The following is a 25,247-nucleotide window of genomic DNA, read 5'->3' as shown; positions in this document are numbered from 1 at the left end:
TTTCTATCTCAGGCGACCAAATCAACACGGACATCTACTACAAACCGACCGACTCCCACAGCTACCTGGACTACACCTCCTCCCACCCTGCCCCCTGTAAAAACGCCATCCCATTCTCCCAATTCCTTCGTCTCCGCCGCATCTGCTCCCAGGAGGACCAGTTCCAAAAACGTACAACCCAGATGGCCTCCTTCTTCAAGGACCGCAATTTCCCCCCCGACGTGGTCGACAATGCCCTCCACCGCATCTCTTCCACTTCCCGCTCCTCCGCCCTTGAGCCCCGCCCCTCTAACCGCCACCAGGACAGAACCCCACTGGTCCTCACCTACCACCCCACCAATTTCCATGTACAGCGCATCATCCGCCGTCATTTCCGCCACCTCCAAATGGACCCCACCACCAAGGATATATTTCCCTCCCCTCCCCTATCAGCATTCCGTAAAGACCACTCCCTCCGTGACTCCCTCGTCAGATCCACACCCCCCACCAACCCAACCTCCACTCCCGGCACCTTCCCCTGCAACTGCAGGAGGTGCAAGACTTGCGCCCACACCTCCCCCCTCACCTCCCTCCAAGGCCCCAAAGGAAACTTCCATATCCGCCACAGATTCACCTGCACCTCCACACACATCATCTATTGCATCCGCTGCACCTGATGTGGCTTCCTCTATATTGGGGAGACAGGCTGCCTACTTGCGGAGCGTTTCAGAGAACACCTCTGGGACACCTGGACCAACCAACCCAACCACCCTGTGGCTCAACACTTCAATTCCCCTCCCACTCCACCAAGGATATGCAGGTCTTTGGACTCCTCCATTGCCAGACCACAACAACACAACGGTTGGAGGAAGAGCGCCTCATCTTCCGTCTAGGAACCCTCCAACCACAAGGGATGAACTCGGATTTCACCAGTTTCCTCATTTCCCCTCCCCCCACCTTGTCTCAGTCAAATCCATCGAATTCAGCACCGCCTTCCTAACCTGCAATCTTCTTCCTGACCTCTCCGCCCCCACCCCAGTCTGACCTATCACCCTCACCTTGACCTCCCTCCACCTATCGCATTTCCGACGCCCCTCCCCCAAGTCCCTCCTCCCTACCTTTTATCTTAGCCTGCTGGACAAACTTTCCTCATTCCTGAAGAAGGGCTTATGCCCGAAACGTCGATTCTCCTGTTCCCTGGATGCTGCCTGACCTGCTGCGCTTTTCCAGTAACACATTTTCAACTATGCAATCATCAACTAGCATTCCCATTTGTAATGGTGAGAAGGCCATTGATGAAGCAGCTGAAGATGGTTGTCCCTTTGACGATGCCCCCAAGGAACTCCTATAGTCCCGGGAGTGAGAATTTTGGGTTTCTAACAACCACAATTCTCTTCATTTTTTAACCTGGCATGACTGCAATCCGCAACAGTATTTTCCTTGAATTCTATTCAATTCAAATTTTTCCAGAATTCCTTGATGTCACACTAGGACAAACACTATCCTGAAGTCAAAAGTTGTCACTCTCACTTCACCTCTGGAATTCAGCTTTTCGCTGTCATTTACACAAAAGCTATAAGGAGGCCTGAAGCCAAGTGGCCTAAGTGGAAGACAAATTGTGCACTGATAAGCTGATTATTGCTGAATGGGTGTTACTTGATAACACTGTCAATGACAACTTCAGCCACTTACTGATGACTAAGAGTAAACTGATGGAGCAATAACTGGCTGGATTAAACTGTCTTGGTCTTTATGGCTAGGATATATTTGGCTAACTTTCCACTTTGTGGAGTAACTGTCATTACACTGAAGGAGTTTGGCTGGACAGACAGCTAATTCAAGTCTACTGTTGACAGGGAGAGGGTGCTTGTGGCACAGTGGCATTATCCATACCTCTGGACCAGAAGGGTCAGGCTCAAGTCCCACCCAATCCAGAGTATGAGCAGCCGGGTTGTGGAAATATCTACAAATCTTTAATACCTCTGACATGGTAGGTCACTTGAGGTGTCGTGGTAGCATCCTTAACTCTGGGCCAGGAGACCAAGATTCAAGTCCTACATGGTCCAGAGAAGTGTCACAGTACCTCTGAACAGGCAGATTACATAACAATATCGCCTACTGACAGGGTTGTCAGAGTCCAGAGTCTGTGCTGTTCACAATTTTGTTGATAGCACCTAGAGTGAATTGATTGACTTACTAGATGGCAACCTTTACCCAAAGTGGAAGGTGTTTACAGCTGAAACAAGCCTTGACTTTGCACTGATGTACTGCACCATTGAACAACGTACAGCCATCTCTTCTCACTAGTTGTTTAATCAGCCTCTACCATTCACAGCTTAATACGCCAGTTTGATCCCATCTGTTTTTTTGTGAGATCACTTTCTCATTAGCAATACCAAGTTCTCCAGCTTTTGGTCCCATAATTGCAAGTAAAAATTAAAAATTTCTTCAATTGCTGTGGTGGGATTTGAACCTGCATCTCTGAGCCTTACCACAACTCCACTATTCGTAGTACTGTGCACAACCCCAGCTGGCAATTTTGATGAGCTGACTACTTGGCAGAAACGTAGCTCTCCAGTGAAGATGTTTGTTTTAGAAAGGACAAATTAATTGAGTTAATATTTGAATTTCTAAAAGCATATCTAGTTCATGCTTCTTGTGAGAAAAGAAACCATTTGCACTCACAAGCAGGTAACGTTTTAAGAATACCCAATTGCTAATCAATATTTCATTAGATAAGTAAGATGCCTTACAGCATCTCACCAGAGTTCAACTCCAGCCAGGTTAACAGAGTGAAAGTCATCTGTTGCTTCAGAGCTTCAATAATCTGTCTGGAACTAATGCCCAGGGGCATCGAGCCTGCAGCACTAACTTAACCAAAATTGAACACCAGACTGTTATTAAACTGACAGGGTTACTTACAGAAACGTAGTTGAATGAAAAAGAAGAGCTGCTATAGGAACAATAGAATTTCTTGCATTTATACGACAGCTCAAACCCTCGAGTAAGTTTAAAAAACTGAGATAGATTCTTGATCAGTAGGGGAAATCAAGGGTGACAGGGAAAAGGCAGGAAAGTGGACTTGGGGAATGTCGGATCAGCCATGGTTCGACTGAATGGTGGAGCAGTCTCAAGAGGCCAAGTGGCCTCCTCCTGTTCCTATTTCTTATGGGTTAATGGTCTTATCATACCATTGGAATGTCTCAAAGCATTTGCATTGAATTACTGTAACAGCACAGTGACTGGTGTGTTGGTAAACACAATCATTTTGCATTCGTAATATCTCACAGAATAATCAGCTAAAAGACTGTTTCTGCTGTACCCACCCAGCGATCGTTGGGATAAGGAAGTTGGCTAAAATCACAAGAACCTTCTCCGCCTCTTTGAAATATCAGAGGGTTTTTAAAGTCCAAAAAGGAAAAGGTTTTAAAAATGTCACCTCTAATATTGCATCATGCCCTCAGTAATACATTAAGCTATATTGGCTCCAATTCCAAATATGCCAGAAATTTAAAATTCTCATCCTTCTGTCTGTATCTCTCCCCATCTTTCAACACCTCCAGTCCATCAGTCCCTCGATTTCAGATCTCGTCTTGCACACTCCCATTTTCCACTGTGTCTCTTCAGCTACCAAGTCCATAAGCTCTGAAATTCCCACTTCAAATCTCTCCATGTCCCTCTGCTCCTGAAAATCTACCTCTTTAAGCTTTTAGTCACTTGATCTATTGATGCTTGATAGAGTGTTGTGCCCACATTTGTTCAATAACACAGTGAAGTGGTAGGAATCATTTACCATTCAAAAGATACCACACAAATGTAAATTGTTGTTGTAGCATCCAAATTATAACCTCAAATCCTGTTTGGGGAACTTAGCCTTCAGTCACCTGACCCATGGGTATAAATGTTACTCATGATGTGGCAGTGCTGGTGATGGACTGGGGTGGACAAAGTTAAAGATCACACAACATCAGGTTATTGACTGAGCTGCAGAATTATCGAACTGGTCCAGGTTAGTGTAGGTTTATCTGGGAGGTACCAAAATACTTAGCACTGACAGTCCAGGAAAACTCATCTTGCTGCCGAATTATTACTCCACGCACCTTAATTAACACAAAAATTTAACTTAACAACATCTAGTTAAAATAAACATAACCGTTCACATATTGACTTAGATGAATTCATTGATACAGTCCAAAAAGCGGCCTATTCAGCTCCATTCACAGAGCAAGTCAGCTATTCAGTTAGTCTCACTCCCAAACAGCACTCAGTGCTGACTTATTCATTTATCCACTTTCCTTGTGAAATTTACTGTTGAGTCTGCATCTAACAACCTTTCAGGCAACTCATTTCAAATCACCATTACTCAATGCAAACAAGAAATTCTCCTCTGCAATCCAGTTCTTTTGCAATTACCTAAATTTGTATTTTCCGCCGACCATGAGACAGGATAACAGAGGAGCAGAATTTGGCCATTCGGCCCATCATTTGATCTTGGCTGATATGTTTCTCAACCCTATTCTTCTGCCTTCTCCCTTGAACCCCTCACTAATCAAGAACCTACGTATCTCTGCCTTAAAGACACTCAATGATTTGAGGCAATGAGTTCCACAGAGACACCACCCTCTAGCTGAAGAAATTCCTCTTCATCTTAGTTCTAAAGGACCATCCACTCACTCTGAGGCTGTCCCCAGGAGTTCTCGTTTCTCCTTCTAGTGGAAACATCTTCTCCTCGTCCACTGTATCCAGGCCTTTCAGTGTCCTGCGAGCTTCATACTCCCCTTTATCTTCTAAGCTTTAATCGAGTACAGACCCAGAGTCCTCAACTGCTCCTCATATGACAAGCCCTTCATCCCTGGGATCATTCTTCCCAATCTCTTCTGGACCCGCTCCAACTCCAGCGCATCGTTCCTGAGATATGGGGCCCAAAACTGCTTACAACATTCCAAATGCAGTCTGACCAGAGCCTCAGCAGTACATTTCTGGCTCGTGCATTCTCGCCCTCTTGAAATGAAAGCTAACATTGCATTTGCCTTCCAAACTGCCAAATGAACCTGTACATTAGCACACCTGCCTTAATTGCTCAGACCACTGAGTATAGCAGTTGGGATGTTATGTTGAGGTTGTATAGGATTTGGTGAGGCCTCTTTTGGAGTGTCCAGTTCTAATCACTCTATGATTGGAGGTCTATTATTAAGCTGGAGATGGTTCAGAGAAGTTTGACCAGGATGTTGCTGACACTAGAGGGTTTGAGTTATAGGCAGAGGGTGGTTAGGATGTGACATTTTTCGTTGAAGTGCAGGAGGTTGAGGGGTGACTTTATAGAGGTGTATAAAATTATGTGGGGTATATATAACAGAGAATGCCAAGTATCTTTTCCCTGCGGGATTTCAAGACTAGGGGGCATGTGTTTAAATGAGAGGAGAAAGATTTATAAAAGACGTTGTTTTTCCTGGAGCGTCAGAGGCTAAGGGGTGACCTTACAGAGGTTTATAAAATCATGAGGGGCATGGATAGGTTAACTGGACAGAGTCTTTCTTCCCTGGTTGTGGGAGTCCAGAACTAGAGGACATAGGTGAGAGGGGAAAGATATAAAAAGGGGTAGCTTCTTCATGCAGAGGGTGGTACGTGTATGGAATGAGCTGCCAGAGGAAGTGCTGGAGGCTAGCAAGATTGCAACATTTAAAAGGCATCTGGATGGGTATATGAATAGGAAGGGTTTGGAGGGATATGGGCGGATGCTGGCAGTTGGGACTAGATTGGGTTGGGATATCTGGTCGGCACGGACAGGTTGGACCAAAGGTCTGTTTCCATGCTGTACATCTCTATAACTCTATAACATGAGAGGCAACTTCCTTTTTTTTTTACACAGAGGGTGGTTCGGGCGTGGAATGAACTTCCAGAGGAAGTGGTGGATGTGGGTACAGTTAAAACATTTAAAAGATATTTAGGTAAGTCCATTAATAAGAAATATTTGGAGCTATATGGGCCAAGCACAAGCAGGTGGAACTTGTTTAGCTTGGGATTATGGTTGGCATGGACTGGTTGGGCCAAAGGGTCAGTTTCCATGCTGTGTGACTCTGTTAACCTTCAAAGAATTCTAAACTGGGACCCCTAGGTCCCTTTGAGCTTCAGATTTCTAAAGTCCTTCGTCATTTAGAAAATAGTTTATGCTTCTGTTCTTCCAACCAAAATGCACAACCTCACACTTTCCCACAATGTATTCCACTGCCACTTCTTTGCCCACTGTCCTAGCCTTTCCAAGTCCTTCAGCAGCCTCCCCACTTCCTCAAAACTACCTGTCCCTCCACTTATCTTTGTATGAGCTGCTAACATAGCAGCAATGCCCTCAGTTCCTCTGTCCAGATTACTAACATATGACATGAATAACTGTGGTCACACTGATATAGCCTTATCTTACCAAGCATTTCCAAATGCATTCCGCAATCTCATCCTTAATAATGGACTGTAAAATCTAACCAATGACCAAAGTCACCTGTCTTATGCTTCCCTCCCTTTTTACTTTAGCCATTTTCCAGTTCACGGGGACCCTCCCTAACTCCAGTGATCTCTGAAAGATCACCATCAATGCCTCTACAATCTCGTCAGCTATTTCCTTCAGAACACTTGAGTATTTGGGGGTGGGGGTGGGGGGGGAAGGTGGGCAAGGAAGGGAATAGCTGTTGTCCATCTGATCTGGGTGATTTATCCACCTTCAGACCATTCAGCTTCCCCAGTACCGTCCCCTTAGTGATGGCCACTACACTGACCTCTGCCCCCCCGACTCTCGAAGTTCTGTCGTGCGGCTGGTGTCTTTCTATGCAAAGTAACTATTAGGTTCCTTTGCCATTTCCTTGTTCCCCATTACTACTTCACCAGCTTCATTTTCCAGTCCTCCAATGTCCAATCCTGCCCCTCTCTCTTTGTGATTAAAAAAAACTCTTGCAATATTATTTTACATCACTAGCTAGCTTACACTCATATTGCAACACACCTCCTCCCTTAAATCTTTTTTAAGTTATCCTCTGCTGGCTTTTAAAGGCTTTCCAATCCTCTGGCTTGCCACTAATCTTCACTAGGAGGAGAAAGTGAGGTCTGCAGATGCTGGAGTCAGAGCTGAAAATGTGTTGCTGGAAAAGCGCAGCAGGTCAGGCAGCATCCAGGGAACAGGAGAATCAACGTTTCGGGCATAAGCCCTTCTTCAGGAATTCCTGAAGAAGGGGTTATGCCCGAAACGTCGATTCTCCTGTTCCCTGGATGCTGCCTGACCTGCTGCGCTTTTCCAGCAACACATTTTCAGCACTAAGCTTCACTAGATTGTGTGCCTTTTCTTTTGCTTTTCTGCTGTCCCTGACTCCCATCAGGAGCCATGTTTGACGTGTCCTTCCCTTAATATGTTTCCTCTTCCTTGGGATAAATTTCTGCTGTGTCTCCCAACTAACCCTCAGAAACCCCTGCTATTGCAGCTCCTCTGTCTTCCCTGCTGGACTCCCCTTCCAATCAACTCTGGTCTGCTCCTCACTCATGTCTTAGCAGTTATCTTTACTCAATTGTAATACCATTACATCTAATTCCAGCTTCTCCCTCTCAAACTGCAGGGTGAATGCTATCATCATGTTACACTCACTGTCCCCTGGGGGTTCCTTCACCAATCAAGTGTCTCTCTTTGGGGCGGCACAGCAGTTAGCACTACTGCCTCACAGCACCATGGTCCCAGGTTAAATTCCAGCCTAAGGCATTTATCTGTGTGGAGTTTGCACATTCTCCCGGTGTCTCCAGGTGCTCCAGTTTCCTCCCACAGTCTAAAGTCAAGTGAATTGGCCCCATGCTAAATTGCCCATAGTGTTTGGTGCATTAGTCAGATGGAAATTGGTCTGGGCGGGTCACTCTTCAGAGGGTCGGTGTGGACTTGTTGGGCCGAAGGGCTTGTTTCCACAATGTTGGGAATCTAATCTCATCATTACATGTCACCAAATCCAGAATTGCCTGTTCCCAAGTGGGCTGTACTACAAACCACTCCAAAAAAAAAGGTAGACATCCCACAAATTCCTTTTCTTTGGATCCACTACCAATCTGATTTGTCCAGTCCACCTGCATATTGAAGTCCCCTTGCTTATTGTAATAGTGTTTTTCGTAGATGCCTTTTCTATCTCCTGCCCTACATCCTGGAGAAAGTGAAGTCGGCAGATGCTGGAGATCAGAGTCAAGAGTGTGATCCTGGAAAAGCACAGCAGGTCAGGCAGCATCTGAAGAACAGGAGAGTCGACTTTTAGGGCATAAGCCCATCATTAGGATGATGAAGGGTTTATGCCTGAAAAGTCGATTCTCCTGCTCCTGAGATACTGCCTGACCTGCTGTGCTTTTCCAGCACCACACTCTCTTCCCTACATCCTGACTACTGCTCTGAGGCCTGTACATAACACTCAGAGTCCTTTCCATTTGTGGTTCCTCAACTCTACTCACACCTTCTGACCCTATATTGCTTCTTGCGATCAATTTAATTTAATTTCTTACTAACAAGACAAACACACTCCCATCCAACTGCCTTTAGATAAGAGGTTGTTCTTGGATATTTAGTTCCCAGCTGTGATCCCCTTGCAACCTCCTACCATAGAGCTGTGCCACATTGAATCAGATCCCTTCGGTCCAACCCGTCCACGCTGACCAGATATTCCAACCAAATCTAGTCCCAATTGCCAGCATTTGGCCTATATCCCTCTAAACCTTTCCTATTCACATACCCATCCAGATGCCTTTTAAATGTTGTAATTGTACCAGCCTCCACCACTTCCTCTGGCAGCTCGTTCCATACACGCAGCACCCTCTGTATGAAAAAGTTGCCCCTTAAATCCTTCTCCTCTCACCTGAAACCTATGCCCTCTAGTTCTGAACTCCCCACATTCTGGGGGAAAACACCTTGTCTATTTATCCTATCCATGCCCCTCATGATTTTATAAGCCTCTATAAGGTCACTTCGCAGCCTATGACGCTCCAGGGAAAACAGCCCCAGCCTATTCAGCTTCTCCCTACAGCACAAACCCTCTAGCCCTGCCAATATCCTCTCAAATCTTTTACAGCTGAAACAGTTTCTCTTTATTTATTCCAACAGCACCCCACCCCACTCAAAATTCTGAATTACTATTCTGAACCTACTAAATCGCCCAATAGCCATCTTCCTTCTAAAATTAACTATGTTAATTTCTCCAAAATGTATCCTTTGCACCACTAGTTTCAATTTTTTTTTATTTGAAAGCTGGTTGAATGCAATATCAGGTAGTGCAAGTGTCATAGCTGATCCTCAACTAGCACATGGCAAAACAGACAGAAGAAAATTTACTTTTTCAAAGATACAACACAAATATGAAACAACCAATAGAACTCGGCTTGGTTTATTTACCTGCTAAGTTCAGCTGGGAGAATATTCTTTGTTTCAATACTGGTCCGCTCAATGCAGCTCTATAATCAGTAGTGCAGTCAACACTCCATTTTACCTTTAACACTTCCTGTTCAGAAACACCAGAGATTAGAAACTGACAAGCTATTTCCTCTGTGTACATTTCACCAGGCTTGAGTTTCCAATAGAAAGACAGCAGATAGGAAGTTAGGGTCCTGATAATGTCGCAACTGCAAACCTTACTTTCAGATCATCAGAAAACGTGTGTAAAGTTGCAAAGAAATATCATGGATGTTAAGATTACAAAAAAGCTAAACGTCAAATCACAGCAGTTTTGCATTCATTTTCGTCAAACTTGTTCGGCTTCAGTGATGTGCAGGTGCTTCCTGACAGTCAACACAAGCGAACACATTAAAATATTTTTCAATCTTTTGGCCCTAAACAGCAGTACAATCACCACCATGATTAAACGGAGAATGGTTACATCAGAACATGAGCTGTCCCCTTTACTCTAGATCTGATGTGATTTTATGGAAGTGATCTTGGTCATTAGATCGAGAGATGTTTTCCAGAGCATGTCCACACTCTATCTTTTTGGCCCTGTTTGTCTGGGCTTTTATCCTTAACCTTCCCGGAAGATTTCATGGTGGCAAGATGGGTCAAGAGTAACTAGTCATGATGCCCCAATCATGAAGGTTTTGGGGCAGGATTGTGGGTCAACATCAGGGCCCAGAGGTAGGGTCTGCATATGGCATTTGTTCCTGAAGCTTGTGCTTCAGGGAGCCCCAGGCTAATGTAACACTACCCTTGTCCCAGTGGATTCAAAGGAGATTGCTAACAAATGGCTGGTGAGCACTCGGCTCCAAGACAAAGTTCCAACAATCAAGATCCAATTGTCCTGAAGGGAGAGCCCAATTCTTGGTGGCCTTTGGCTCTGGACAGCAATGATGCATTCTGGAGGGATATAATTTTTCCTGAGCGGTGCTCACTCCCACAGAAATACAGATCCACTAGGGAACACCAGCACACAATATCCTCGTGAGGCCACAAACCAGGGCTTAGGAACATTCAAGCATCAGAGAAACCAGAGAAAAGCCTTTCCAATCAAATCAGAGAGGGGGAGGATGAGAGGGCGAGTGGACAAGGGGAGAGAGCAAGCGCGAGAGGGAGAAACCTGTCAACAAAAGGAACATTCATCTAACTGGAAGCTCAGAAGACTTAATCTGAGGTAAGCATCTAGTTTCAAATGAATGTGGAATCTCTAGCTTAAAGCTGCATATGCTCAGGAACTATGATCTGGCTGATCTGGCATTATTTTAGTGATTAGATTAGATTACATTACATTACAGTGTGGAAACAGGCCCTTCGGCCCAACAAGTCCACACCGACCTGCCGAAGCGCAACCCACCCATACATTTACCCCTTACCTAACACTACGGGCAATTTAGCATGGCCAATTCACCTGACCTGCACATCTTTGGACTGTAGGAGGAAACCGGAGCACCCGGAGGAAACCCACGCAGACACGGGGAGAACGTGCAAACTCCACACAGTCAGTCGCCTGAGGCGGGAACTGAACCCGGGTCTCTGGCACTGTGAGGCAGCAGTGCTAACCACTGTGCCACCGTGCCGCCCACACTGACAATTGTTAAATTTAAATAAAAGATTGATATCTGAGATAGAGTGGTAACTGCCCAACTAATAGCTTGCGGATTTGTACATATGTAACAGAAGGCCATCTTCTGTTTGATCTTACTAGCCTGTGTTTATGGTAAGGGTCTGTGTAGAACTGCATGTCAGTTACTTTAGAAACAAAAATTGTTTTTGAACTTATGATAGTTTAAAATTGGCACAAACTATATACTGTCGCGGAATGTAATGCTTTCCTTGTGGGCTATAGATTTCAATTTAATGAAGAGGGATGATTATTGAAGATATTTGTTGAATTCTTCTAACTTTGATTCTGAGAGAGTCCAAATATCTGAGACAACAACACAAATACTGAAGGCAAATGTGACTGCATCATCTAATAAATGACTTAGAATAAAAAAGGAAAGAAAAATGGCCCTGAATAAAAACATAACATTATGCCCGGTTTCCTGCATCTGCAGTATTTTGCTCTCCTATTATTATTTTCTACATTTGTAAGTATGGCTAGTTTTAATTTAAAAAGAAAATATTCACCAGTCAGTTGCAAAATGTATTTTTCCTGATATCAAAGTCCAGTGGTGTGAATAAAAGTAGTACATTACTGCAGGTGAATGATTTGGTGCTAATTTACTGGAAGGTTTTTCATGTTAAAACTTGAAACAGAATCAGGAAACATGCAACAACAGCATAGGTCCCTCTTAGTGCAAGATATTTTTATTTATACTTGGGAATACCATTGGTAGTGCTGGTTGTTAGGTTTGTCGCTGTGGTTCTGTTTGCCGAGCTGGAAGTTTTTGTTGCAAACGTTTCGTCCCCTGTCTAGGTTTGTCTTTTGGATGTTGTTGCTGCCTGAATATTCAATAGGACCAGGTTCATAGGAGCAGAGATGGTTGTATTAAAACGAATGATCAAATTGTATGTAACTATCTGACAAAGCTGTGGTTGTAAAATATATCACACTGAAAGAGCTTTTGATAGGCTTTATAAATAGTGGCATGGAGTACAAAAATCAAGATTTTTGTAAACAGCTCAACCTGTGACCATAATTCTCAATTCTGACAACTGAAGAATGTGAAGGAGAGTTAAAGATGTTCAAAACGAATTAGAAGAATTCAACAAATTCCTCCAAAATCATTCTCTTCAATTAACTTTAAATCTATAGCACATACATACAAAGAAATTGACAACCGTAAGTTAAAATGTGACCGGGAGAGTTGGTCAATAAGGAGTCAAGAAACAGGAGGAGGATAAGAGCTCACAATTTCTCTCCCTAGCCCTGGTCAACATGTCTTTTTCTCATCACTTAACATCACTGCACAGGAAGCTGTATACTGCAAGTATGATAGAATAAAAGCTGAATGTGGGAAGTGGGTGATGGGGGTGGCAGAAAAAAATTCTAGGATGATTTGTGCCTAGGAGGATATATATTTGGAGATAATCCAACTATTATGCCTCTCTGTTTGCACTTGTGTCTCTGCAGCTAAGTGTCTGCGTGGGTGTAAAGGTGGCAGGCTGTCTTTGTCTGTGTGTGTATAAAAGCTCTATACAAATGCCACCATTCATTCTTCCTTATAATAACTGAATTGAAACAGGGGGAAAAAACCTTCCTGAAAACAGAGAAATTGTAAGATGCTCTTACAAAGTAAAAGGTTTCAGCATGGAACTACTGTATAGCTTGAGATTTGGTATTCTTTCTATTCTTGTACATTGCAAATTAACTCAATTCTGTCCTCTGACTCTCTTAAAAGAAACAATTTCTCCCATTTACTGTCAGAACCTCAAAAATTTTGAGCACGCCTACCAAATCTCCCTTTCACCATCTCCCTTATAAGGCCAATGGTTCAAACCTCTCTAGTTACACAATTAGTTTCAAGCCATCTTGAAACCTATTGTGTAATGATGAGTGAATAAAATAATTAAAATAGCTGTTTCTGATCCTCAAGCATCACCAAAATCAAACAGCAAGATTTAAATTTTAAAGGATGCAACTTAAAAACAGATTAAATGTCATACAAAGTATATAAGCCAATCCACAATTGTAGGCTTTTATCTTCCTGCTGTGTTTGAAAACCCTAAATGAAAGTTCAATATACAAATAGGCAGTTGGTAGGCTACATTGTCCAGGCAATTCTATAGTTGGTTAGAGGCAGTTACTTACAAATGTCCTGTACATCACGACATTACATAGAATCCCCACAGTGTGGAAGCCGGCAATTTAGCCCATCAAGTCCACACTGACCATTCAGAGAGCATCCCACCCAGAGCCTTCCCCCTACCTCTGTAACCCTGCATTTTCCAGGCTAACCAAACTACCTAGCACACTATCGGCAATTTAGCAAGGCCAATCCACCTAATCTGCACATCTTGGACCGTGGGAAGAAACCGGAGCACCCGGAGGAAAGCCACACTGACACAGGAGAATGTGCAAACTCCACACAGCCAACTAGTCACCTGAGGCTGGAATCAAACCCAGGTCCCTGGCACTGTGAGGCAATAGTGCTAACCACTGAGCCACCATGCCGCCGTTATTGATATAACATGGGTATGACTTTTCCTTCCTCATTTAAATTGTAAGATGAAAAACATAGCAAAGAAAATAATTCAGACACTTTATCTTCTAAATCAATAATACTAGATTTAAAAAAAATTGAATTTCCTTTGCATGATTGATTACAAGGAGTCCAAAGTTAGGGGTCCATAAATAACAATGTATTTGTAGGGCATCTTTACATAATGAAATGCCTCAAGGTGCTCGAAAGACATGTTATAAAACAGCTACATACGGGCGGCACTGTGGCTCAGTGGTTAGCACTGCAGCCTCACAGCGCCAGGAGCCTGGGTTCAATTCCTGCCTCAGCTGAGTGTCTGAATGGAGTTTGCACATTCTCCCCATGTTTGCGTGGGTTTCCTCCGGGTGCTCCGGTTTCCTCCCACAATCCAAAGATGTGTGGGTTAGGTGAATTGGCCATGCTAAATTTCCCATATAGTGTTAGGTGCATTAGCTAGGGGTAAATATAGGGTGGGGGTGTGGGTTGGTGTGGACTTGTTGGGCCAAATGGCCTGTTCCCATACTGAAGGGAATCAAATCAAACAAAGAGATATTCAATAAGATGCTGTAAAACTCTTGGTGTAAGGAGTGTTATAAAGGCAGCAAGTCAGAGAAGTGTGGACACAGTCACCACTAAGGCTAGTACAGAATTCAAGAGAAATATTCTTTACCCACAGTGTGGTTAGAATGTGGAGTTCATGACCTCAAATACAGCTGAAACAAACAGCCTAAGCACCTGTAAAGAGAGGCTAGATACACGAGAGACAAAGATATAAATAGATGGGCTGACCTGACTGGATGGAGAGGGATGGAATGATGTGGATAATCAGCAAAACATATTTGTTGGGCTGAATGGCCTGCTTCTATTCTGCAACATGATGTAATTATAATTAACAGCAATTTTACAACTAACATCATCCGAGATGATGTAACTTATTCAAGTCACTTAGCTCATTAGGTAGCCATCATTTGAAGCTCTTTTCTCGGATCAGTAAGTGGTACAAGTGCTAAAAGCAAAAGCAGATGCGAGTCGCTGTAGACAGAAGTGTTTTTCCACCTCTGGGACTTACAGATCACGAGCAATCCAATCTGGAGAGATAAAGTCTCCATAATGTCTCTCCAGGCTGGATTTTGTTTTTATCAATTTTCACCATTATTCATTTTCTATTAACTCCTAGTGGATGTGCTATTTCACAAATGCCCTACATTCTCCATTACTTGACCAAAGATATCTTTTGCTGAGAGTGAGTAGGGAACCCGACTCTAGACAGCACCAAGTCTCAGCCAGCTTGGGTCCCCATTGGATGACAACATAAATGCATTTCCAATTCATCCAGAGCTTGACAATGGAATTAGAAATATGTAAGGCAGGGGATATAAAGAAACAATTATAAACTAGTGGCTTCGATCACCAACACCAGGAGAAAGACCATAGGAGTCAGCAAAATCAAATATTTGCAATTATCTTCAGCCAAAAGTATCAATCCATCTTGACTTCCTTCTAATATCCACAGCATCACTGATGCCAGCCTTCAGTCAAATTGATAAAGTAAAGTGACCATAGTTCGACAGACCATGGGGCTGCTCTCTCATTGGACAGAACGAGAGAGGGAGGGAGTGAGGGACCAAGCAAGAGAGCAAGCGAGGGAGAGAGGGAGCAAGGGAGAGAGGTTGATGTTGGTTTAATCTGAGGGTCATCACACTTTACGTGAGGAAAGAGGTTGAGAAGGATAGTCCTCCTTGGTAACCTCACTTTGTGCGAACTCAACCCATGCTATTGCCATCCCTCTGCATTGCAACAATCTAAAATGAGTTAAAGTCTCTCCCTGCAAGCCCCACGTGATATCAACAAAAAGCTTGAAGGCATTCGATGCTGCAAAGGCTCTGGGTTCAAACACCATTCCAGCAATAGAACTGAAGATGTGCTCCAGAATTAGCCACACCATAGCCAAACTATCCCAGTACACTGCCATCTAACTGGCAACTTGGACACAAAAAGCAGAATAAATCCAGCTTATCTGTCTACTATCAAACAATTAGGAAAATATGGAAGGGGTCATCAACTGTGCTGTCAAATGACAGAGTCAATAGTAACCTGCTCACTGACACTCCATTTGGGTTCTATCAGATGCATCAAGGAGCCCTCCAGAAACAGAGGAAAATACTGATTAGATTCATGCCGCGTACAAACAGTTGTGACTGGTGGATATCTCAGTCTAAGGACATCACTGCAGAAATTCTTGAAGGTACTGTCCCAGACCCAAATATCTTGGTTCATCAATTATCTTTCCAACATAATAAAGTCAGAATTTGAGACATTTGTTGTACAACATTCAGCACCATTCATGTGTCCTCAGAAACAAAAGCAATCCAAACAATCATACAGCAAGGCCCTGAGAGCATTTGGGTAAAGACAAGGACTGCAGAAGCTGGAAACCAGATTCTGGAGTAGAGTGGTGCTGGAAAAGCACAGCAGTTCAGGCAGCATCAGAGGAGCAGTAAAGCAGTATTCATCAGGAATACAGCTTTTGCCAGAAACGTCGATTTTACTGCTCCTCAGATGCTGCCTGAGCTGCTGTGCTTTTCCAGCACCACTCTACTCCAGAACCTGAGAGCATTCAGGCCTTGGCTTTCATGTGGCAAGTTACAGTCACCCCACACAAATGTCAAGTAATGACTATCCTCCACAGAGGATCTGACTATCCCCAAAGGCAGACAAGCACTGTAAATACTAAGGCTACAACAGCACGTCAGCGGTGAGGAGTTCTGCAGCAAGTAGCTCACCTCCTGACTCTCCAAAGCCTATATACCATCCACAGGACAGAGTACAGAAGTGTGCTGGAATACTCCCCACTTGGCTAGGGACAATCCTCGCTTAAGAAGCTTTACATCATCCAAGACAAAGCAGCCTATTTTACTGACCACCCCATCTATCACCTTAAAACATGCACTGCCTTTACTATCTCCACACAGTGGCAGCAGTGTGTACCATAAACAGACGTACTGCAGCAACCTACCAAGATTTATTCAACAGCACATTCCAAACAATGACTGTGACCATCGAGAAAGAGCAAGGGCAGCAGATACACGGGAAAGCCATCACCTACAACATCTCCTCCAGGCCACACACCATGCTGGTTTGGAATGATATCACCATTCTTTCAGTGTCACTGGGTCAAAGTCCTTTAACTCTCTTCCTAACATCTCTGTGGTTGTACCTCTGTCAGAAGAATTTCTGCATTTCTAAAAGAATGCTCTTCACCTCCTTCTCAAGGGAAGGATAAATGCTAACCTAACCAGCAATGGCCACATCCATGAATTATTAACATGTGATAGGCTGTGAATATGCTTTAAAATGGATTTTAAAATTGAAAAACTGCTGTAACAGTTCCCTTTTTGTTTTAAACAAAGGACCCACAAATGTGCAATGTACAAGAAGATTTAAGCTCCACCAACTTACATTATTAGAGATGCAATGTTAATGTTGAACTAGGTATCAAACAAATGAAACATTCCTTTCCCAAAATTGAAAAATTCACCTTAATCCAAATTTAAAAAAAACAAACTTCTAAGAAGGGAGCTGTGACCCAAGATCTTGTAACTGAAGAGTCAACCACTGCACTTAAGGTTCAGAAAAAAAATCATATTGGACTCAGAACTTTAACCCGATTCCTCTCCCCAGACCCGAGGTTCACCAGCATTTTCTGTTTTTATTTCCGATCTACCATCCAGAGCATTTTGCTTTGGTTTCAATTAAGCATAACTGAAATTACAAGGTTCTTTTATACAGGATTTTTCACATCTCTCAAAGTCATAAAGAATTAAAAAGTGGGAAAGAATTAGTAACGTGTAGATTTACCACTAAATACATCAGAATAATATTTACCTGCTTGTTTTTGTTTTATCATTTCTTCAGATTTAATATTTAAATTCAACATAATTGAAAACAAATATTCTCAGCATCCTGTCTAAAAATTATCTTTCCAGCATACAATCTGGTCAACAAGTACAGCGTGGAAGAGACCATTGCAGTCACTGTCACTTATACTGGGAATTCACCAGCAAGATCAGAAAAAAAGAACTCAATCCCCCCAAACACAAGGACATCAGTGAAGGGTTCACAGTATAAATTTCCTCATGTAGCTCACTGTTCTCTATGCTGCACCCACTTTAGCCTTGCACTGGCGTAAAGGGGCTTGTTCCCAGGACAGCAGAAATTATGAACTTATTTGAGGAGGGTAGTTCTGTAATTTCCTTTCCATTGGAAAGTTTGCAAGCTGCCCGATTTCCCTCAGAGTAACGCTGCTTCACTCAGACAAAGAGTCACCAGTGGGGGCCTGTGTATTCCACCATTTCATGACACAGCAATTCTCAATGAAGGAAAATAAAATGGAGTGGCCTCCGTAGTTATCCTGAAAAATAATATGTCTAGGATTACAAAATAGCATCAATGGCTTTAAGAGGAAAGGGAATAGAAGATATTCTGATAAGATGTGATGAAGTCAAGTGGCACATAACACTGACACAGATTTATCCAAATGGTCTGATTCCATGCTGTAAATTCTGTATTCTTACAGATATATAAAATTAAGCACTCAGATCACCTTATTTATTTTTCCCCTTTATAACATTTCAGATCACCAGACTGTGAACAGGCTGATGGATGTGAATACATGCTCAAATCCTTAGCTCAGGCAGTTGATGTAATGCATGTCTTTGTTTCATCTGAGACTTACAAAAACATTATCTAATTGGGAAAGCTGACCCATATTCCTGTTTCCTCTAAAATACTTGGAAACATTCTCACTGACTGATGGCCAGTTAAACCAATGAGTCATTTTTCCTCCAGTGTTGCAGTGAACATTAAATTTTAAAACACTTTTCTCCCCCAAAAGCTGTTGGCTCTCATTAGTTGTGAAGTGGCTAAGAGATTTTCTTTTTGCAGTTAAAAAAAAACCATCCTAGAACTGAAAGTGAAATCATTCAAGTTGTCATTTCTTACACTGTCACCCCTCCCTCATTTTGTTTCCTCTTCTAAACGTTCTAGTTCATGCTGGGTCAGTAGCCCTTTGACCAAACGTTCTTACTGAGTACAACCACCTGATGAAGGAGCGTTGCTCTGAAAGCTAGCGTGCTTCCAATTAAACCTGTTGGACTATAACCTGGTGTTGTGTGATTTTTAACTTAAGTGAGCCTAGATATGGAGTGCCACCAGCTACTGAAACTTGGGGGGGGGGGGGCATCAGAACCAAGTTTAAGCTCCCTCTCACCTGATGGTTTCATAGCAGGGGAGGTCACTACAGACACTACCTGACCTATCTTTAAAGCTCCCACCCCAAATAACAATCAAAACACCCAAACTGCTGTCCCAATGGAGGCTTGCCAACTCAGAACAGGCCAGTGATGAAGCAGAGTGCTTCCTAGTTTCATCAGAAGATGAATATTTACAAGCTAAAATCAATCAATCAGTTTTGAAAATGTCCATACTGAAGGGGCATGAGGGAACTGTAGGCCCTCCTGCACTCCTGCAAAGCTTTTTTTCCCCACAATGCAGAAACCTAATAAAGTCATACATCACAGAAACAGACCCTTCAGTCCAACTCGTCTATGCCAACCCAGTTGCCCAGACTAAACTAGTTCCACTTGCCTGTATTTGGATCATATCCCTCTAAAGCCTTCCTATTCGTGTACCTATCCAAATGTCTTTTAAATGTTGTAACTGTACCTGCATCTACCACTTCCTCTGGCACTTCATTCGACACATGAACCACCCTCTGAAAAAAAGTTGGCCCTTCCTATTAGGTCTTTCTCCTCTCAGCTCAAACTTATGCTCCCTCGTTTTGAACTCCCCCACCCTAGGGAAAATACCTCTGATATTCACGTTATCTATGCCCCTCATGATTTTATAAACTCTGTAAAGGTCACCGCTCAACCTCTGACACTCCTGTGAGAAAAGTCCCAGCTTCTCCTCATAACTTATCCCTCCAGTCCTGGCAACATCCTGGTATACCTTTTTTAAATCCTCTCCAATTTAATAATATCACTCCTATAGCAAGGCAACCAGTAGTGTACACTGTACTCCAAAACAAATGGCCTCACCAACGTCTTGCTCAACTGTAACATATTGTCCCAAATCCTATACTCAATGGTCTGACCAATGAAGGCAAGCGTGCCTAGCACCTTCTTAGCCACCCTGTCTAGCAGCCTGGTTGTCCTTCTCTGCACTCTCTTCAGTGCTTAAAGGCCTCACTCATGTCTCAATACTAAAACTGGACATTGAAGCGATCTGAGGTAAAAACAATGACTGCAGATGCTGGAAACCAGATTCTGGATTAGTGGTGCTGGAAGAGCACAGCAGTTCAGGCAGCATCCGAGGAGCAGTAAAATTGACGTTTTGGGCAAAAGCCCTTCATCAGTAATACAGGCAGAGAGCCTGAAGGGTGGAGAGATAAGTGAGAAGAGGGTGGGGGTAGGGAGAAAGTAGCATGGCAGAGGAAATGACCTGTGAGTTGCAGCGGGAGAGGGACTCCCTGAGATTCTTGTCGAGAGAGGAGGAAAACTTCTTCAAGGCAGACATCCTTGCAAGAGGATTCTCGCAATTGAATTGATCTGAGCAGATCACAGACTTCGAAAGCATGACTTCAGGAACAGGTTCACTGTTCATACAATGAGAATCAATTCACCGAATTCCTCAATTGAAAACTTATTTCTGGCTGGGGTTTGTAGAGCTCACCCCTCAGCATGGGTAAGTCTAATGCACAGAACATAAATGGGCCATTTGGCCCACCTGAACCCTACTCTACACAAACCTCTTTATCAATCTATCAGCATAACAAAACAAGATGAATGCTGGCTGGCCTTAACTCCTGGACCAGTTTCAAGGGGGAAGGGATTGGAGAGCTATTTCCCAATGACACACCACTTAGAGATCTCTGTTCCTCTACCAATCCCTTCATTACTCCATTCAGCAAAATAATGTTGAGTCCACTTCTGATTTTTGATTACTATCCGTTCTGACTCAGCTAAACTCCAGTGAGGAAAGGCTGCAGCTGTGTTGCTGACTCCTCCCCTCCCCGTCCAAATTTACAAAGAATAGCAGTCAGCAGCCGCAGAAGTGACAGGATCACTAACTTGTCCATTCCTATAACCAAGTGCATCAGAAAGCAAAGAGAAAGCCAGCTGGACAATCGGCTCCCCAGTTAACAGCATTTTCAGAGCAGCCTTTATTAAGCATACCCTGAAGGCAACTGAAGAGAGTAAATTACATTTTTTTTAAAATTAGGTCCTAATCCTGCGGCAACTTTGCTCATTAATTGTTCAACATGAAGGATTTGATTAAATACAAAGCCCTGCAGCTCACTCCCCATTGTCCTCATTCTACATACCAATCCAATCACTCCAGCCAAAACGTCAATAATTCTGATCAGGTACTGACTGGCCACACCAGATCAACTGAGGTTTCTTATTCAGTAAAGACCTGTTCGACCAGTAGATCAACTGAACTAATTGTTAAATTGTCCATCAGCAGCCAACAGACACTTTACGTATGTCTACCCTTCACTTTGGTGTTCACTCTTCCTGTACTATTCTCACAGTGATGTTTTTCCCCTATTAAGTTTACAAAGGAACATTGTCTCACCTTGATTGTCCAGCTCTGCCTACTCCTACCTATCCACACACACACACACACACACACACAGAGTCAGATTCTCTACAAGTTAATCATCGTCTCATATCTGAAAGTTAACCTTAAAAATGCCATTAAGATTAACAGGCAGTATCACAAATTCAACAGGTTCCACTCTCAACAGTCCGTTTCAATAAGTCAGTGAAAATGAGGACTGCAGATGCTGGAGATTAGAGATAAAAGGGTGTTGCTGGAAAAGCACAGCAGTTCAGGCAGCATCCGAGGAGCAGGAGAGTCAACGTTTCTGGCATAAACCCTTCATCAGGAGTGGCCCCCTTTCAGAGAGCCTGCATAGGTGTGATGTCTCAACTGGCTGGCCTCCTACTGTGCTCTTCAATCCTCCCAGATCCTTGTTTGGCTGCTAAGTCCTGGCTCAGTCAGCTCTTCCTGCTACTGGCAACTTCTGGACAAGTGAGATTGCCAGGGAAAAAAAAAGAGATCAGTCCCATTACCCCCACCTCGAGTTTTAGTAAAGTGCCAAGGTGACTCTGGGGGTACCAGCATGGAGTGTTTGCGTGCCAGCTGGAAGCTCCTTGGGACTAAGGGCATCACGTGATACCCTCTGTTTCATTACAGCTGACTTTAGGTTTGTAATTTGTTTATTTTCTTTTTAAAAACCCTTTATTTTGGTGTGGAAATACATCAGAATGCCGAAACCTCCTTGTTTGAAACTGTGGCAATCTGTGATTGTATCACTTGTGGATGTCCGTGGAACTGGGCAAACGTGGTCAAATCAGAACACCCAGCCGCGCCCCCCTCCCATGTATCTCACCACCCCCTCAGCTTACAGCCTCCTTCCTGATGAAAGGTTTTTGCCCGAAACCTTATGTGCTTTTCCAGTGCCACACTTTTTGACTCTGACTCTCCATCATCTGCAGTCCTCACTTTCTCCTCTTTGAAAGAGCAGCCAATTTGTCACAATCTTTTTGCTCTTCCCCAGAGCCTTGCAAAGTGCTGTGAGAATCACAAAACTACTACAGCGCAAAAAGAGGCCTTTTGGCCAATCAGGTCTGTACCAGCTTTCAAAGTGAGATTTCAGTGAGTGCAATCTCTCTCCTGCTCCCTGTAACTCTTATATATTGTTCCTGCTCGAATAAAAAAAAAAATCTAATTCCCTTTTGAAAGTTTCAATTGAGCATGAGCTATTTCCTGCACAGAATTCAGGCTGTTGCAAGTTTCGAAACGTAGGCTTGACAGTTTTGGCAGAACAGGCTGCTGTTTTGAGATTCAGCCTTTGACATTATAGAGATTGAAATCCAGGTGTTCATAGGAGACCTATGTTTACATGAGCATTTACAAAAACTACAGGAAAGATTCATTTATACCAGTGAAGGTGGTGGGACAAGGGACTCTTAAATTGGCTAAAACTCAAACATTTTTATGCTCCGTGTTAGGTGCATAATTTACCACAAAAGTAACTCATCGAAAGCAAAGGGGTCCATGTTTGATGTTCCATCTTTACAAACTGAAACAAAGAAGGGGCGTGGTGGTGTAATAGTAATGACATTGAATTAGTAATCGGCTACATGTTTATGAAATATGAATCTCATCATGGCAGATGGAGAAACTTGAATTCAATAAAAAAAAAACTAGCCTAATGATGACCCTGTAATCACTGATGATTATTGTAAAAATCCATCTGGCATAAATAATGCTGTTTTCAGAAGAAAATATGCCAATCCTTAACCAGTCTGGCCTACATATGACTCCAGAGCCACAGCAATGTAGCTGACACTTAACTGTCCTCTGAAATGGCCTTGCAAGCCAGTTTGAGGGCAATTAGAAATAGGCATTAAATGCTGTCTGTGCCAACAATGCCAACGTATCATGAGAGACTTTAAAATTGAAACCTCACTGTGCCTGGTTTAAAGTGAAGAATATAGGAGTTACCTCTTTCTAATCACCATCTATATAGGTGAAACAGTCAGAGGTCAATGTGATGACCTGCATGGCCGAATAGCCCTGACACATGTAACAGTACACAGGGTGAGGTAAGTGAGCTCTCCTAATAAGTTGTAAAACATCAGCACTCTAGAGAGATGGAAATGTAGAAAGAATTTTACGAGGTATTCGAACTGTCACACGAAATAATTAATGATTTGTGATTTATGATTAAACCTGAAACCCTCATGATTAACATCACACTTCACATAAATTGTTTGATATAATTGTTTAGCGTTTTTAAAAACACAGCAAGTTACTAAAGACTTTCTGTACAAAAGCGAGATCATACTACTTAGCTTTAAAGCTCAGAATTATTGTCCCATTGCATCAGATACACTTAGACACTACATTTAATTAAAATGTTAAGCTGTCTCTCTCTCTCTCACACACACACACACACACACACACACACTCTCTCTCTCTCTCTCTCTCATGTAAAATGAAAGCTCCAACACGCTTACCTCTCGAGGTCCACTGCCGATACGATCTGAGCTAAGGCGGAATCAGAACTGGGTTTAACAGAGGAAGCAACAGGCTGCAGTCCTCAATTCCAGCACACGACAACGGGTGACAGTTCTCCACTAGGACCCGACTCGCAGCCACCCCGGCAGAGGAACCGACCGCCACAGACTTACAGGAGTTAGGCAGAAGTAGTGAGTAGGAAGGAGGGAGGGAACCCCGGTTCCACTGGGCGGAGTTAGACAGGACTGAGCCCCGGCTGCCTGTCAGGGTGGGCTTGCACCAGGGACAGTGTTGGATAAAGACATGGGGCAGAGAGTAGCGCCAGGAGTTGGAGCAGAGACTGCATTAATCGCCGAAGCAGCAGAGAGCCAGTAGGTGGGGTGAGTTGCTCACCAGTGCATTGAGTCAGGAGGCGGAGTGAATTATTCCCCAGGGCGTTCAGCCTTCAGATTGGAAGGCGGATCCACTTGTCTCCGCACACGGAGCTGATCAATGAAATGAGTTCGCCACCAATACATGCTACAAAAGGATGAGATGGAAATAGCCACCAACAGATCACAATGATAAAAACACTGCATTAGACTCATTGGGATGGGGAAGCAATGCATTTGGGGAATGGGGAGCTGTGCACAGCATCTTGAGCCAATGGATGTGTTTTGTTACTCATCCATGGGGACTGCCATCTGTAAATTGTTCAAATGTCCATTAACCCATTGCTTAAAAAGTGCTGGACAGCTATCTCATCGTGTAATTGAAGATTATGGGAATCAGTTGAGATTTACTTAGATTTAGTTCCTTTGGTCCCAAGCAGGACAATGGGGAGCAAATCTCCACAACTGACTGTCCATCGCTCCAACCCGGGTGGTGCCCAGCTCTTGAATGTTCTCTTTAAAATGTATTCTACTAGGTCTTCTTTGACCAGCCTGATCTAGTTGTCTGGTGGATGTCCATTCTATTCCTGGGCCAATCTGTGGCAGGAATTGAAATATAGGTCCTGCTGGTCTCAGTTGTACCTTAGTCACGATGACCATAGGCACCTCTACCTGAGTGACACTTCTTCATTGGTAATGTTGCGTGCAATAATCTTGTATGTTATGAAGACTACAAAAGTTTACATTTCAAGTCTAGATGACTCTTCATCAGAACTATGTTAGTCTGCTCTCTCTCACTCTCCATGGAGAAGGTAAGGACTGCAGATGCTGGCAATCAGAGTCAAAAAGTGTGGCGTTGGAAAAGCACAGCCGGTCAGGCAGCCTCCGAGGAGCAGGAGAATTGCCTATTTGGGCATAAGCTCTTCATTGGGAATCTGGGAGAGGGTGTGGAAGGGGAAGGGGGCTGAGAAATAAATAAGATAATGGGGGTGCGGGGGAAGGTGGCTAGGGAGGCGATAGGTAGATGCAAGTGGGAAGTGACGGAGAATAGGTCAGAGGGGAGCTGACCCCCTCATCTCTGTCCAAAGCCAAAAGGATCTTTCCACATCTGGCAGAGATTTTCCAGCACATCCAAACACCTCATCTACTGTTGCTCTCGACAGGGCCTCCTCTACACTGTAATTCAACATTGTGGTGGATGTTGATACATACTGG

The 25,247-nt window shown here is 43.5% G+C and overlaps 1 protein-coding gene across 4 annotated transcripts in view; it reads right to left on the bottom strand.

Annotated features, from left to right (window-relative positions):
- LOC122560245 (protein phosphatase 1 regulatory inhibitor subunit 16B-like) overlaps positions 1-23,999 on the bottom strand; it is a 202,541-nt gene extending 178,542 nt beyond the window's left edge. For 2 of the 4 annotated variants that reach the window (XM_087994771.1, XM_043710731.2), the window contains exon 1: positions 23,661-23,999. The gene's annotated coding sequence lies outside the window, so the exon portion shown is untranslated. Of the gene's footprint in view, positions 1-9,373; positions 9,468-23,660 lie in introns of those variants that run through there. The other 2 variants (XM_043710732.2, XM_087994772.1) reach the window with 2 other exon arrangements.
- Positions 24,000-25,247: the final 1,248 nt, after the last annotated feature.

This window comes from Chiloscyllium plagiosum, unplaced genomic scaffold, assembly GCF_037043375.1.
Source record: "Chiloscyllium plagiosum isolate Xiang-an unplaced genomic scaffold, Cpla_swu_hap1 HiC_scaffold_15, whole genome shotgun sequence".
NCBI classification, from domain to species: Eukaryota; Metazoa; Chordata; class Chondrichthyes; order Orectolobiformes; family Hemiscylliidae; genus Chiloscyllium; species Chiloscyllium plagiosum.
Note: the sequence above shows the minus strand (reverse complement) of the source record. Positions and strands in the feature narration are given on the sequence as shown.